Source organism: Staurois parvus, unplaced genomic scaffold, assembly GCF_062004578.1.
Source record: "Staurois parvus isolate SC_StPar_1 unplaced genomic scaffold, SC_StPar_1.0 ptg000818l, whole genome shotgun sequence".
Classification (NCBI taxonomy): domain Eukaryota; kingdom Metazoa; phylum Chordata; class Amphibia; order Anura; family Ranidae; genus Staurois; species Staurois parvus.
Window position 1 is genome coordinate 10,630,239 of NW_028318614.1, and position 16,509 is coordinate 10,646,747.

The 16,509-nt window shown below is 46.3% G+C and overlaps 1 protein-coding gene across 1 annotated transcript in view; it reads right to left on the bottom strand.

The window, feature by feature from the left end:
- Positions 1-16,243, bottom strand: part of LOC149444071 (interferon-induced transmembrane protein 1-like) — a 41,136-nt gene extending 24,893 nt beyond the window's left edge. The window contains exon 1 of the mRNA XM_089654950.1: positions 16,190-16,243. The gene's annotated coding sequence lies outside the window, so the exon portion shown is untranslated. The remainder of the gene's footprint in view (positions 1-16,189) is intronic.
- Between the last annotated feature and the right edge of the window lie 266 nt (positions 16,244-16,509).

The window sequence follows — 16,509 nt, forward strand, 5'->3', positions numbered from 1 at the left end:
CCCCTTCTCTCTTTCACCTCTCACCCCTTCTCTCTCTCTAATCCCTTATCTCACCCCATCCTTCTCTCTCTCACCCCCCATTCTCTCACCTCTCCTCTCCCTTTCACTCCCTCTCTCTTTCTCACCCCCTTCTGTCTCTCTCACCCCATCTCTCTCTCACCCTTTATCTCTCTTACTCCCCTCCTTCTCTCACCCCCCCCCATCCTCCCTTTCTCTCACCCCCACCCCTTTCTCACCTCTTCTATCTCTTTCGCCCCATTCTGTCTCTCTCAGCCCCTTTTCTCTCTCACCCCCTCTCTCACACCCCCTTTCTCTCACCCCTCTCTCTCTCACCCCCTCTCTCTTCCGCCCTCCCATACAGGCAGGGGGAACTGATTGGACACTAACTGACAGATGAAAGTGAGTGTCACTGATCCCATCCACCTCAAGCACTGTCACTGATCCCATCTTCCCCAAGCACTGCCACTGAACCCATGCCCCCAACTACTGCCACTGATCCCATCCCCCCCACCAGCACTGCCACTCATCCCATCCTTCTTCTCTCACAGCACTGACACTAATTCCATCCCCCACCCCCCAATCTGCCACTGATGCCATCCCCCCTCCCCCCAGCGGTGCCACTGATTCCATTAACCCTCCAGAACTGTCAATGATCACACCCTCCACTAGCACTGCCACTGAACCCAACCCCCCCAGAACTGCCTCTCAGCCCATCACTGCAGCGCTGTCACTCATTCCATCCCCCCAGCACTGCCACTCATCCCACCCCCCCCCCCCCCACCATTGCCACTGATCACACTCTAGACAACACAATAGAATGTCAACTGACCTGTGACTTGTTAACAATTTATACTAGTTCAAGAATACTAATTAGCTCTATCCTTCTTATCTTGGAACTGAAAATGATTAGCCCTTATTGTTGTGGAGAAGGGAGTGTGGATGGACCTAAGTAGTAGCAAGAAATAAAACTGGGCAGGTCTGACAGTACTGAGTCAACAAAAATAAAGTGGGCTATCAAGGACGACCACCAGGAAAGTATCCAAAAGTACATACAATTCACACTTTTTATTATATAGACAAAAATTACTAGATAAGATTATATAGATAAAAATATATCTCAAAGTCATATAAAAGTTAAAATATAAATGCATGTCCAAAAATTCTTTATCCTTAGAAATCTATGCGTTTCACAAGTTATCCTTTTCTTCAGGACGGAATCCAAGGATTTGCAGATATTGTGGACTTTATCTTTTTTTTAAATTCTTTTTATTGTGGACTTTATCTTAAACAACAATCAAAGAGAAGTTCCTTTACTATCATACAACAATAAACGTATGGATTAATACTTGCACCTCATTATCTGTCTCAAAAAAAAATTAGAAACATTAATCAGTAAATTGCTGTCCACAAGGAGGATGAATGACAAACCCCCCAAGAAAAACCCACATGTACACACACCACTCACCAAGAAAAACCTGGTGGACTGGTCAGGCCGTTCTGGGCTGTGGGGAGACTGAGGAGAGCAGTAAGGAGGGACACCAAAACCAGAGACTTATACAAACTTGCACATAACAATATGCCACAGTGAACCTATAGGTAGACAACCAAAAACAAGAGCAAATATATATTGGCTAAACAAACGAATGCAGTAAAAATTCTCTTGCATGAAAAAGAACGGATATTTCTATATCAGTAAGGGATGCCCAGAACTACATCAACTGCAAAAAATGGTAGCAAGAGCAAGTATGAATAATATATTAATTTGTGACTTCCCCCCAAAAACAATATTATGAAATAATAATGTTATTTTACCATCAAATAAAAATCTATATATAAAATTAGACGTGCCACCCTGTGAATGTACTGACTCATCCACCTCACCAACCGCTCCACCTCTGCCACCCCCCTTTGCCTATCCCTCCACTGGCTCCCGGTTGCCCAACGCATCAAATTTAAACTACTAACTCTGACCTACAAAGCCATTCACAACACTGCCCCTAACTACCTAACCGACCTGATACCCAAATACCACCCTACCCGTACCCTTCGCTCCTCACAGGACCTCCTTCTATCTTGCTCCCTGGTCTCCTCCTCCCACGCACGACTGCAAGACTTCTCCAGGTCCTCCCCCATCCTCTGGAACTCACTACCCCAATCCATCAGACTGTCACCTTCCCTCCTCACCTTCAGGCACTCCCTCAAAACCCACCTCTTCAGGGAAGCCTACCCCACTCTCGCCTAACAGCCGTTCCCCTTCATTCCTCTCACCACTCCATCCCCCACAGCCACTTCCTCCTGTACCACTACCCCCTCCCTCCTAAATTGAAAGCTCGAAAGAGTAGGGCCCTCTAACCCCTCGTGTGCTGTTTGTTGTTGCTGTACTGTTTCATGTATTGTCCCCCCCTCTATTGTACAGCACTGAGCAAACCCTTTGGCGCTATATAAACTCGATGTAAGGTAATGTAATGTAATGTACTGTAATAAATACACTCTGTGTGCTTGTGGGGTTTTTTTGTCATCCATCCTCCTTGTGAACAGCAATTTATTGATTGATGTTTCTTCTATTTTAATCTGAGACAGATAATGAGGTGCAAGTATAAATCCATGTTTATTGTTGTATGATACTAAAGGAACTTCTCTGTGATTGTTGTTTAAGATAAAGTCCACAATATACACAAATCCTTGGATTCAGTCCTGAAGAAGTGAACAACCCGTGAAATGAGTAGACTTCTAAGGATAAGACATTTTTGGACATGCTTTCATATTGGAACTTTTAAATGACTGAGATATATTTTTATACCTATATATTAAAAAAAAGTGTGAACTTTATGTAGTTTAGGATACTTTCCTGGTGGTCATCCTTGATAGTCCCCTTTCTTTTTCATTTTTCTTTATTGATTAGTACCTTGGGGAATGACCCCTGGATTTTATATTAACCTTTTGGTTTGTTCTATCCTCCACATTACTTATATTTAGATGATGAGTTTTGTCAGCACACAACAGGATATGCATTTCTGGCAGATCATAATATTCTGTAACTGCAGGGTCTTTAAAGGGATGAACCATGGGAATGAAGGCTCCTCCATACTGTAATGTACTGTACTACTGTAACCTATAATGAGGGAGCAAGCTTCTACTAATGCTTTAGTTTCTTTGGAGGAATTTTCACTTACCACGTTTGAAGCAAGTGCCTTCAAAATTCCTGAAATAAAAGGCAAATTACAAAATGTGTTATTTTTGTAGACACTTTGTGATTTTATTGGCTACATCTTTTGAATTTTATTGTTTCCATTGACCCAAAAAGCATACTGTACAAAGGAAACTGAAAAACAGAATGATAATTTGAGATATTATTATTATTATACAGGATTTATATAGCGCCAACAGTTTGCGCATCAAAATGAAGGTAGACATTACAATTACAATACAATATGGTACAAGAGAAAACAGAGGGTTCTGCTCGTTAGAGCTTACAATCTAAGAGATAGATACAAAACATTAAAACTCAGACTTACAGGAACTATGTGGTCATTTTAAATTCTGAGTGTTGTAAGATAAACTAGGTCACACTAAATATGCTTTGCACGCTACATGTGGGGAGGTGCAGCATGATGCGGTAAAACTTGTAGAACTTGTAATAAACAGAATGCCAACGTTACAAACACTCAGGTGGGAGAGTACGGCTAAATAACTCACAGTTCAATGTAGTCAGATGTAAAAGAGGAGAGGTGCCAACAGCAACTGTTTCAGAGGGTGAAGCGTGGCCTGGCCAGTTCCAAGTTCCAAGAGGGAAGCTCCCTTCCAGGATAGCGAGTCCCTAATCTTTCCCTCCTCATCAGAAACCTTTCCCTACCTCTAGTTACTTTCCCTAACAAGTTGGGTCTCTCTCCCTACACTACCCACACACCATAATCATGGCAAAACCCAGGGCAGGGACTTAAATAGACTCCGCTGACCCAAGATGGCCACAAAGGGTCGCATGGGTGCAGCATAGCCAACCAGAACACTGCTCCGTTGACCCAGGAAACCATAGAGAAACATTGTTTCTCTTGGACATCCTTTCCAGGCTGAGGTGCCACTCGATATAAGTGCTATCTGCAGTGATGAAAACAAACCGAACCTGCCTTAACTCCTCCCTCTTTAACAGATGCTGTCCTCGGCATCACAGCACAATAGAATGTCAACAGTAGGCAACCAAAACAAGTGAAAACAGACCTAGTAAACACAGTTAAGTAATATAGTCAGAGAATCTTGCAGGTAGTTGCCCACGGTTAGGTCGTACAGGGCAGCAGATGGCTGGGCTCTCATCAGAGTTACTTGGTAAAGGTTCACCTTCAGGTAGTGACTCGGGGGTCACAGGTGGTAAGGTGTCATTGATGTGTTCTGGCTGCTCCTCATCTGGGCTCCATGTGGGATTTTTTCCCCAGACCAGTACAGTGTGTGGCATTAATCGAGGTGGCCATTTCAGCTGGATTCTCATCTCCAGAGCCTTAGGGCTCAGGGTCATTGAGGATTGGAGGTTCAAGCTTAAGAGGTGGCAAGAACTAGTCCAGGGGTGCCTCTTGTACCGATGGGAGGTCGGCATGGTTGAAAGCTTTCGGGTCCTGTCACGTACCTGATGGTAGAACCTGAGATGTAGAGAAGGGCTTACCTTGCGGCTCTGGCTCAGGGGCCCTGGTAAAGTGACAGGGAGCACCAGAGCACAGAGGTGCCTGATGGGATTTCCGTGGGAATGATGAGCGTCAGGAATGCAGGAGCTGCTGGAGGATGGCACACTGGCAAAGGTGCAGGGGTGGTTAGGAAGCTGGCGCTCAGGCAGATGTGCAGGTGCAGGATACTGGCAGGGTAAGCTGATTAGGAGCAGGATCAGCGTAAGCAAGGTCAGGCTGTCCATTTCAGCAACAAGCGGGCAAGTCAGACAGATTCGGCAGGCAGAAGAATAGTCCAGAGGGCAGGCAGAGGTTGAGGCAGGCGGCATTCTAGCAAGGTCAATGACAGATCGGATCAGCAATAGCAAAACAGGTAGCAGGATACACAGATGCACAGGGTTAAATATCAAACGGCATTGAGGCAGAGTTCTAGTTCAGTTTACATAGCCCGCCTGGTGCCAAAGTGCCGTTGCACATGCTCAACAGCGTGCACACGCGCATGCGCACCTGCCGACCGACCATGAACGAAGCTGACAGCCCTGTGCCAACTGGGCACGTTTTTCAGGATGCCTGCAGAAAAATGCTCTAATTAATTCTTTGGCAAGAAACCTGGTTCCTTCTTTTCCTGCAGTCCAAGATGGTCTCCACCTCATATTCCTCTTCACCATCAACGATTACTGGTTCCGGGGGACCTGTATTGCGACCTGGAAAAGGATCAGGGACTATGGGTTTTAGCAGAGAGACATGAAATACGGGGCAAACCTTCAAAGAATCAGGCAATACAAGTTCATAAGAGACATTATTAATTCTCTTCTTGACGGAAAAGGGTCCTATGAATCTAGGTCCTAGCTTCTTCATTGGGCATGCCAATCTTAGGTTAGTTGTGGATAGCCAGACCCATTCTCCAGGTTCCAGAATTAATTCATCCCTTTGTTTCCTGTCAAAGACTCTTTTTCTGTCCTCCTGTGCCTCCGCTACAGTTTCCTGTAGAATCATATTGTTCTGCCGGAAGAAATTCAGGGTGTCTTGGACAGCTGGAATTGCAGATTCAGGCAGCTCATTGGAGAGGAATGATGGATGAAAACCATAATTTGAAAAAAAACGGGGATTGCTTGGTTGCTGAGTGGATGGCGTTATTTTAGGCAAACTCAGCCAAGGGCAACAAGGATACTCAATCACCCTAGGAGAGAGATGTGAAGCAGTGGATATATTGCTCCAGGGTTTCTCTCTGTCTGCCCATTGGTTTGCGGGTGGTATGCAGATGAAAAAGAAAGTTCAATTCTTAGGGTTTCACAGAATCGGGATGTGAACTGGACCCCACAATCACTACACTACCAGGTCGGTAGGTAATATGGAACACAAATCTAGAGAAAAATAGTGCCCACCTGGCTTGATGGGGTCTGTCAGGGACCATCACGACGCATGGGTCTACACAGGCGTAGGTGTCTGCCAAGATGTGTAGGTGGCAGGGCACTAGGACCCAGGTGCACCCGTCGCCTTGACAGTACTAGGCAGGCACTAGGACCTAGGCTGCGCCTGTCAGGTGCAGAGCGGGCTATTTAAATCAGCTCTGCACAAACACTTGTTGCCGAATGGTCTTTGTATGCTGTTACCTGTGTTGTGAGTATCTTGATCTGGATTGTTTGACCTTGCTGCCTTCTCCTGTCCTGACCCTTGGCCTGCCTGACTCTGCTCCTGGATGTTCCCCTTTAAATCTGATCTTTTGGTATTGACCCTACGTGTGACCCGACTATCCTTTGCCTACCGTTTTGTACCTCACCGACCCGCTAGTTACCGACCCGGCCTGTATGACTCTGATTTAGCTCATCCATCCATCCATCACTAGGCTCCCTCACATCAGACTCTTAGCCCCCTGGAGCTCCTGTCAGACTCCTCTATACCTAGCAGCTGCGACCTGGTACTGAAGCGCTCCAAGTCCATCCCCACCATCAGGGGCCCTGGTGAACAAGTGCTCCGGTGCTTAGACTCCGCACTCTGGGGAGGCTCTGCCAGGGGATTGATAGAGGTGCTGTCAGGCGGTCCATTACAATACCATTCGGCCATGACTGAGTCTGGAGGGAATCCTTCCCCCTTTGAAGTGATGTGTCAACATTTGTCCGCCCTGACGCAGGCAGTAACTGCCCTGCAGGACAAATGCGCCCGATTGGAAGATCAGTTTGACACTTTAACTGTGTCCGGGGATCCCCCTCAGAGCCAGGCCTTAGCTGTTGACGCTGAGGTAACTTCTGGATCGCCCATAGGGACTGTGGCTGCAGCTCCAAAAGTCGAACCCCGCGTGCCCATGCCTGAACGTTTTCGGGGAGATCGAGCACGTTTTAGGACATTTAAAATGCCTGTTACTTATATTTTGACTTACAACCTCGTTCGTTTACCACGGAGTCGGTCAAAGTAGGATTTGTAATTTCCTTTCTGCAAGACGAACCCCAGGATTGGGCCCTTAGACTAAGGGAAACGCAGGACCCCCAATTACAGACTTTGGACGCATTTTTTAAAGCCATGTCGGTCCTCTATGACGACCCCCAATGGGCGGTTTCGGCTGAAACCACCCTTTATGCCCTACGACAGGGTCGTCGAGCTGCGGAGGAATATGCCTCCGAGTTCAGGCAATGGATGGGGGACACGCATTGGAACGACGCAGCCCTGCGTCACCAATTTCGGGTCGGACTCTCGGAGGGGCTTAAAGATGAGTTAGCCCGGGTTGGCCTCCCCGAGTCCCTAAAGGATCTGATCGACCTGGCGATACAAATTGATCGCAGGTTACGGGAACGCCGGTCTGAGAGGACAGGTCAGGGTCAAGGAACTACTTGGACACCCTCTCGGGGCACAGGTCACCCCGTTCCTGCTGATGTTCCACCAGCCGTTCCCACTGACACTTCTGAGCCTATGCAGCTGGTATTGGCTCGGCAGGCCCTCACCCCCGAGGAACGCCAGAGAAGACGTGCCAGGAACCTGTGCTTTTACTGCGGGGAAGCTGGACATGCTGTGCGGAACTGCCCAGTAAAGACACGGAAGTCACGATCTACAGTTCCTTTGTCTCTGAGTAACATAAGTCAATCCAGTTACTTAGCAGTACCCCTCTTGTTTCAGCTGCCGAAAAGAACCGTGGAGACCACTGCAATCATTGATTCGGGGGCCTGCAGTTGCTTCCTTGATCTTGGTTTTTCCCGCCAGCAGGGGATACCACTACAGGCCAGGAAATGGGGGCTTAATTTGTTCTTGGCTGATGGCTCTCAGATAAAATCAGGTTTAGTTGACCAAGAAACCCCTCCCATACTCACCACCATATTGGACTCCCACCAGGAGTTGTTACATTTTGACGCTATTGCGTCACCCCTTTTTCCAGTGATTCTGGGGCTTCCGTGGCTGCAGGCCCACAACCCCCAGATCAACTTGAAAACCGGGTTTCTTAGTTTTTCCTCTGACTATTGTCAGGAAAACTGCCATGCCTCGGGGCCCCGGGGCCCCCAAATCCTCTTATGTGCTGAGGAGGATGCTAGCTTAAGACAGGTTGTGCCAGCAGCATACCACGGGTATTTAGATGTGTTTAGTAAACGGGGGGCTGACACATTACCCCCACATCGACCATATAATTGTCCCATCGATTTATTGCCAGGTTCTGAGATCCCTTTTGGTCGTATCTTTCCACTGTCTGAGAGAGAATTGGGGGTATTGAAGGAGTACATTGAGGAGAATCTCCAGAAGAGGTTCATCCACCCTTCCACTTCACCGGCAGGGGCGGGTATTTTCTTTGTGGAGAAAAAAGACAGAACATTGAGGCCCTGTGTGGATTATAGGGAATTAAATCGGGTAACCATTAAAAACCGCTCTCCCCTACCGTTGGTTCCCGAGTTGTTTCAAAGCCTAAGGACAGCGGTCTGCTTCACGAAGCTGGATCTGCGTGGGGCATATAACGTGGTACGCATCCGGGAGGGGGATGAGTGGAAGACAGCCTTCCATACTAGGTTTGGTCACTTTGAGTACCTGGACATGCCTTTTGGACTATGCAATGCCCCGGCTACGTTTCAGCATTTTGTGAATGATGTGTTTAGAGATTTCTTGGACATTTTTGTTATTGTCTACCTGGATGATATTCAGATTTTTTCCCCATCCCTAGACATCCACAGAAGCCATGTAGTTAAGGTCCTGGAGCGACTGCGCTTGCACGGCCTATACGCCAAGGCCGAGAAGTGTAGTTTTGAGCAGCAGAGCATTTCCTTTCTGGGTTTGATCATCTCCACTGCGGGTATCGCAATGGATCCCCAAAAGGTCTCGGCAATCCTTGATTGGCCAGCTCCAACCGATAAAAAGGGCGTCCAAAGGTTTATTGGATTCGCCAACTTTTATCAAAAAATCATCAGGAACTTTTCAGGTCTGGTCTCCCCTATCACGCAGTTGACTAAGTCAGGAAGTCGCTTTAGATGGACATCAGGAGCTCAAGAAGCATTTGAGACCCTGAAGCGACTATTTACCACCGCTCCCATTCTGGGTCACCCGGATACGGCACTGCCCTTTGTACTAGAGGTAGACGCATCCGAGAACGCAGTAGGATCCATCTTGTCACAAAGGAAGGGGCCCAAAGAACTGCTACACCCAGTGGCGTTCTTCTCTAGGAAACTTACTTCGGCAGAATGCAATTATGACATCGGAGACCGAGAATTGTTGGCCATCAAGACCGCGTTGTAGGAATGGAGATATCTACTGGAAGGAGCGGCGCACCCAATTTTGATTTTCACGGATCATAAAAATCTTGAATATTTGAAAACAGCCAAACGTCTAAGACCACGCCAAGCCAGATGGGCCCTGTTTTTCTCGCGATTCTCATTCCACATCACGTACAGGCCAGGTTCAAAGAACACAAAGCCAGATGCCCTGTCTCGTATGTTTGAGGATCCTGAGGAAGAACTCAAACCGGATACCATTCTGTCTGCTGGAAACTTTTTGGCTCTCCAAACGGAACTGAGAGCTAAGTTGCAGGACGCATCTGAGGCTTGTCCCACAGTGCCAGCAGTACCACTCTCCCGCGAAGAAGGACTGATACGGAAAGAGGGGCTGATTGTGGTTCCAAAGGAGGTGCAGACACAGGTATTAGGGCACTGTCACGATCACCCAATGGCGGGGCACTTCGGAACGGCAAAAACATTGGAACTACTTAAACGCACCTTCTGGTGGCCTGAAATGAACAAGGACTGTAAACGCTACGTGAAATCTTGTGCGATTTGCCAAAGGAATAAACCAACCAGGAACAAGCCTTGGGGGCTGCTACGCCCACTACCCATTCCCACCCGATGTTGGCAGAAGATTGCTATGGATTTCATAGTGGAACTACCTCCATCCCAAGGACATACAGCAATTTTCGTTGTAGTGGACAGACTTTCAAAGATGGGCCATTTTGTACCACTGAAGGGGACCCCATCAGCAGAAGAGACCGCCAGAATCTTTATCAGAGAAGTAGTTAGGCTACATGGGGTTCCTGAGGATGTGGTATCCAACCGAGGGGTGCAGTTCACCTCCACATTTTGGAGGGCCCTATGCAAGGCCCTGGGCATTAAGCTCTAGCTTTCTTCTGCCTTCCATCCTCAGACCAACGGGCAGACAGAGAGGACCAATCAGACGTTAGAGCAATATCTGAGATGTTACACTTCATTTGTACAGGATGATTGGCTGACCCTCTTGCCCTTGGCGGAATTTGCATTCAACAACGCGAATCACTCTGCTACAGGACAGTCACTGTTTTTTTCTAATTATGGGTTCCACCCCACATTCATGCCTGACCTGATTGCGGAAAGCATGGTCCCAGCTACCCAAAACATGATGGATTTTTTTTCAAACAATAACAAACGATTACAAGAAGCCATGGCTAAAGCCCAGGAAGACAACAAGGAGGCGTTTGACAAAAAACGAAGGGGGGAATTAATATTGCAGCCTGGTGACAAGGTCTGGTTAGCAACGACTAACCTAAAATTGCAGTGCCCAAAGAAATTAGGACCAAAATTTTTAGGCCCCTTCCAGGTTAAACGCATGATCAATGAGGTAGCTTACGAGCTGGTCCTTCCTGAGACCTTCAAGATTCATCCTGTGTTCCACGTCTCTTTGCTGAAACCAGTAGCCACAGACCCATTTCCGGATCGGGAATCCAGGCCCCCAGAGGCTATTATAGTAGGGGAACAGGAGGAATTTGAGGTAGAAGCAATCTTGAACTGTCGGAGGAGGGGGGGCCAGACTCAGGTTCTGATTAAGTGGAAAGGCTATGGTCCTGAGGAGAATTCTTGGGAACCCGCTCAAAATGTTCATGCTCCTAGACTTATGCGGGGGTTCGTGCGTGATCACCCGCAGTGGAGAGATCAATTGGGCACCCGGAGGGTACCCATAGGGGGGGGGGCAATGTCAGAGACCATCGCAACGCATGGGCACAGGCGTAGGTGTCTGCCAAGACGTGTAGGTGGCAGGGCACTAGGACCCAGGCGCACCCGTCGTCTTGACAGTACTAGGCAGGCACTAGGACCTAGGCTGCACCTGTCAGGTGCAGGGCGGGCTATTTAAATCAGCTCTGCACAAACACTTGTTGCCGAATGGTCTTTGTATGCTGTTACCTGTGTTGTGAGTATCTTGATCTGGATTGTTTGACCTTGCTGCCTTCTCCTGTCCTGACCCTTGGCCTGCCTGACTCTGCTCCTGGATGTTCCCCTTTAAATCTGATCTTTTGGTATTGACCCTGCATGTGACCCGACTATCCTTTGCCTACCGTTTTGTACCTCACCGACCCGCTAGTTACCGACCTGGTCTGTATGACTCTGATTTAGCTCATCCATCCATCCATCCATTCCGCAGGGATCACTAGGCTCCCTCACATCAGACTCTTAGCCCCCTGGAGCTCCTGTCAGACTCCTCTACCCCTGTTGGAGATACCTAGCAGCTGCGACCTGGTACCGGAGCGCTCCAAGTCCATCCCCACCATCAGGGGCCCTGGTGAACAAGTGCTCCGGTGCTTAGACTCCGCACTCTGGGGAGGCTCTGCCAGGGGATTGATAGAGGTGCTGTCAGGCGGTCCATTACAGGGTCTCAGTCTCCTGGCTGTCTTCAGGTATTCCAGGTTTTTGTGATCAGTGTAAATCAGAATAGGATGAGCTTATCCTTCCAGAAGGTACCGCCATTCCTCTAGAGCCGACTTTATTGCCAGTAATTCACGGTCAAAAACATCATAATTCTTCTCGGCAGATGAAAGCTTTCGTGAGAAGAATACAATGGGATGTAGTAAGGTTTTAAACCCCTGGCGTTGTGACATGACTGCCCCAAGTGCATTTTGAGAGGCATCCACCTCCAAGATATATGGTAGTGCCGTACTCCTGGGCTGGGACCTGCCAGTGGCTACTGGCCAGGTCTAGGGTGGAGAAGAACTTTGCTTGTTCCAATGTCATCAGGGGCTCCTCTACTTGAAGCATAGGGTAGGCATTCTTATGGGTGCATGCACGGAGTTTGTGATAGTACACGCAGAATCACAACCCACCATCTTTCTTGTGCACTAGGACAACAGGGGCGGATCAAAGACTGCGACTCTCTCGGATCACTCCCCCATACAACATGCTACGGATCAAGTCCTTGACCTCTTAACATAGAGCTGGGGGAATGTGGCGGTACTGCCTCTCAGATAGGCAGTGTGTCTCCGGTGTAAATTGGGTGGTCAATGGCTCAGTGAATCCGTAATCTTCCAGACTAGTGGCGAACACTAGGAGATGTTTCTCCAGTAGTTGGTGGAGTAGTCTCTGTTGGGGTAGGGGAAAGTTACAGTTACATCTTCCTCTTCTTGCTCTCAGGCAACTGCATCCACTACATGGAAGGTTGTTGAAGGCTGTGCCTTAACCTTCTAATGTAATGCTCTCCAGAATGGGCCATGCTTCAGGCCTGAGATGAACTGATCCCTCAGTGTGTAATCAGAGGCAGTTATATCAGCGCACGCAGCCACACACGTCCCACTTCACTAGGTGTCTCCAAAGGTGCTGCATAGCCACTGCATAATGGGTGGTGTTTTCATCCTCCTGCTGTCTCCTGTTGAAGAACCTCCGTCTCAGCAATGGCAGCGGTATTTTCTCCCAAAAATGTGACACAATTTGTTCTACAGTGGCCCTATTCTCCTCTGGCAATGACATTACTGCTTTGCGGGCATACTTCTGTAAAGTGTTAATAGCCAGCTCCATCACTAGTCTGGACATGATACAGGCATGTGGCACTCTCCAGCCTCTCCTCCCATTCTGCCAAGGGGATGTTAAAGCCATTAAACGTAAGTATCAAGGCCAAGACTTACCCAAGCGGAACCATTGGGTCCCTTAACAAATGGGAGGCACATATGCAAACTGTTATAATTCCTACACCGTTCACCTGATTTGGATGTAAATACCCTCAAATTAAAGCTGACAGTCTGCAGTTAAAGCACATCTTGTTTGTTTCATTTCAAATCCATTGTGGTGGTGTATAGAGCAAAAATTTTAGAATTGTGTCAATGTCCCAATATTTATGGACCTGACTGTACATTATGAGCTGTAGCAGGTATGGTCTGTTAACTGTGGAACCATATGGCACCACCTCTGCATTATCTATAATGGTTGCAAGCCAAGTTAACTAAACTCACGTTTAAGGTGTATGAAATGCTAACGATGACCTATTATTTGCTCATTTTTTTCTGTTAAATATTCCATTGAAAGTATTGTGTTATATCTTCTTAATAAGTACAAAATATACCTCTTGATCCTTCCAGAAGTCTTGTATGTGATAATATCCTGTGCCTCTGTCTTTGCTGCACTGGTATACTATAGCATTGTTCCCAGTTCTCTTTGTCGACTACAGAGGGGGAAGTATTCTATCATCCTAACATGCTTTGCATCCTAGAGGAACAACTCTGCTAGTTCAGAGATACAGTATACTAAGTGAGCGTTGTTAACATAGGACAGGAAGTTTGTTACTGGCAAGTTCAACAAGTAAAAAGATATAGAGGGAAAAAAAAGATAAAAGAAAACTATACAATCTAAGGACTGGTAAGCTGCGAAATGTTGCATTTTTGTTTTTGCGTTTATATACACTTTAAAAGTAGCATACAATAGTTACTTATTATGGTTGGGTATGTCCCAAAGACAGTTCTATTGTTTAACTGCTTCCCATCCGCCCATTGCCTATAGACTGCGGATGGGAAGCAACGTTGATGCAGGCTAACATACTTGTATGTCAGTCTGCATCAGAGGCTCCTGCCCGTCTCGCACAGCGCGCAACCAGGAGCCTGGCAATCCACGTGTCACCCGGACACAGTGGATCTTATTACTGCTGTGTCTGGGTGATCACGTGGTATTTTACCATGTGATTACTGTGTCAAATCACAGCAATCACATAATAAGCAATACAAAGTAAAACTGTAGATCAGTTCTCTCTGCTCTCACTGTGAGAGAAAAGAGAACTGATGCAGCAGCCTGTGAAGCGTTGGCTCCCCACTTTTAAACTTGTAATCTTACTTGTAATTGGTCCCCACCTCAAAGCTTATATAAGCAGGGTGACTGAGAAGTGAGGAGTTAGATGGTGAACTGAATGGACAGAGAGCTGATCCCAGGGGCTGCCTGCATGTGACTGTAAGGACCAGTGAACCCAAGGCAAAGAATTAAAGGCAGGATGTACATGAGAACCGTGCCTAATGGTTGCCTGCGACTGAGTGTGTGCCAGTGATCTCTGACCTATGTGTGGCATACTACTGGCCTTTGCCTTACTACTTACCTCTGCCCCCTGCTTTATTTGCTTCTGACCTCTGCATCACTTATTGCTGACCTCTGAACTCTGCCTTACTTACGTCTGCCCTCTGTGTTACTTATTACTGGTCCCTGAACTGTGCATTACTTAGTAATGAGTAAGGACTCGTTACTGTGACAGCATCGGTCTTGATGATCCTAGAGTACAGGGAAGAAGAGGCTTTGGAGACCAGAATTGTTCCACATCCCCTTGACATATATGAACATTTAATTGTAGGCACTCCAAAATGTCTCTTTTATGCAATTAAATCCAGGGTCACATGACTTCCTGCTCCTGAGTCTGCACAGGAGGAAGGTTTCTTATTTGGATGTCCATGTCCTAGCCTGCATGACATGGACACTGCCTATATGCTGTCAATCAATGGTGTCCTCTCAGGATCCAGGAGATTTAATTTATTTATTACAGGCACTTATATAGCGCTGTCAATTTACGCAGTGCTTTACATACATATTGTGCATTCACATCAGTACCTAACCCTCAAGGGATGTACAATCTGAGGTCCCTAGCTTACATTAATACATACACATACTAGGGACAATTTAGACAGGAGTCAATTAACCTACCAGCATGTCTTTGGATTGTGGAAGAAATCGGAGTACCTGGAGGAAACCCAAGCAGGTACAGGGAGAACATGCAAACTCCAGGCAGGTAGTGCTGTGGTTGGGATTTGAACTAATGACCCTAGTACTGCCAGGCAGAAGTGCTAACCATTAAGCCACTGTGCTGCCCGTGCACTAGATTCACTTAGTCAGTGATGGAGACCAGCTAGAGAACACATCTGCAGCTCTAGATTACCAGTTCCCTGGAAATGGCATTGATGAGGGTCACTTCTGAAGGTATTTGAAAATGCCAAATGGATATGATGGGGGCAGGAAGGGGTTTACATTTTTCACAGAGGGTTAATATGGAAAAATGCAAAATTTTCCATTTGAGTGCTAAAATATGTTTGCAACATAAAAATCTAAGGGTAGTAAAGTTAGGCAAATAAATAATGGAGACAGATCTAGGCATTTTTGGAGATCATGGACTTGATAACAGTTTTTAAGTCAGTCTGAAGATTATAAATCTAGAAGGATATTCTCCTATATTAAAATAACAATTTTGCCCCTATACAAAGCATTTGAACAAATACAGAAAAAAACATATAATTCAGGGTACCATTTAAAATGATGTTCTGCAAAAAAAAAGTATGTGGAGAATAATTAGATTATTAAAGTGGACCTAGCATCAATATGGTATATTGTCTAATGTTTAATGCCTTCTAAATAATAGGTAAGTGTACATGAAAAGTTTTTTTCATTCAACCTAGCAAGCTGAATGGGAAAAAAAATGAAGTTCCCATACTAAACAAGTGATGTTAGTGCAGCAATCTCCCTCACTGTGCATTTGACACACAGGGATAGACCGGCTTCTATTAGAAAGAGAAATGTACACACTGACCAAATGTCAGCTTACTGAACCGACAGATACTGACTGATATTTGGCCTGTGTGCACCCAGCCTAATACTTTCAGGTATTTACTAACTCTCAAAGAGAACAGAATACTGACAATGTCTTTGTATGATTTTTTTACTCAGAAGGACAATGTCTCAGGAATCATCCATGGTGAGCATCTACTTTATGGAATGAAATTCTGACTCAGTGGTGACAAAGTAGTATAGATCCTGTTGTCCGTTTAGTTCTTGTCTGTTTTCACAAATGTCCAACACAGATCAGCCACTGTTACAGCCTCTTACCTTGTGACTTGCTACAAAACTGTAATGTTGCAGTCAGATCACTGGAACTGATAACTGAAAAATATAACACAAATGTATATATATTATATCTTTCTATCTATTTATTGATAGTATCAAAGGCATTGAAAATAAATAAAATTACATAGTTGAAAAAAAAGACACATTTCCATCCAGTTCAACCTGTGATGTTGTGAGTGTGTTTAACCACTTCACGTCTGGCCCATGTAGATAAACGGCTGGACGGGGGTGCTGCCGAAGCACGTTTGAGCTCTTGAGTAAATATCCTTTTTAATACATGCTAAAAGTCTGCTAGCCTTGCT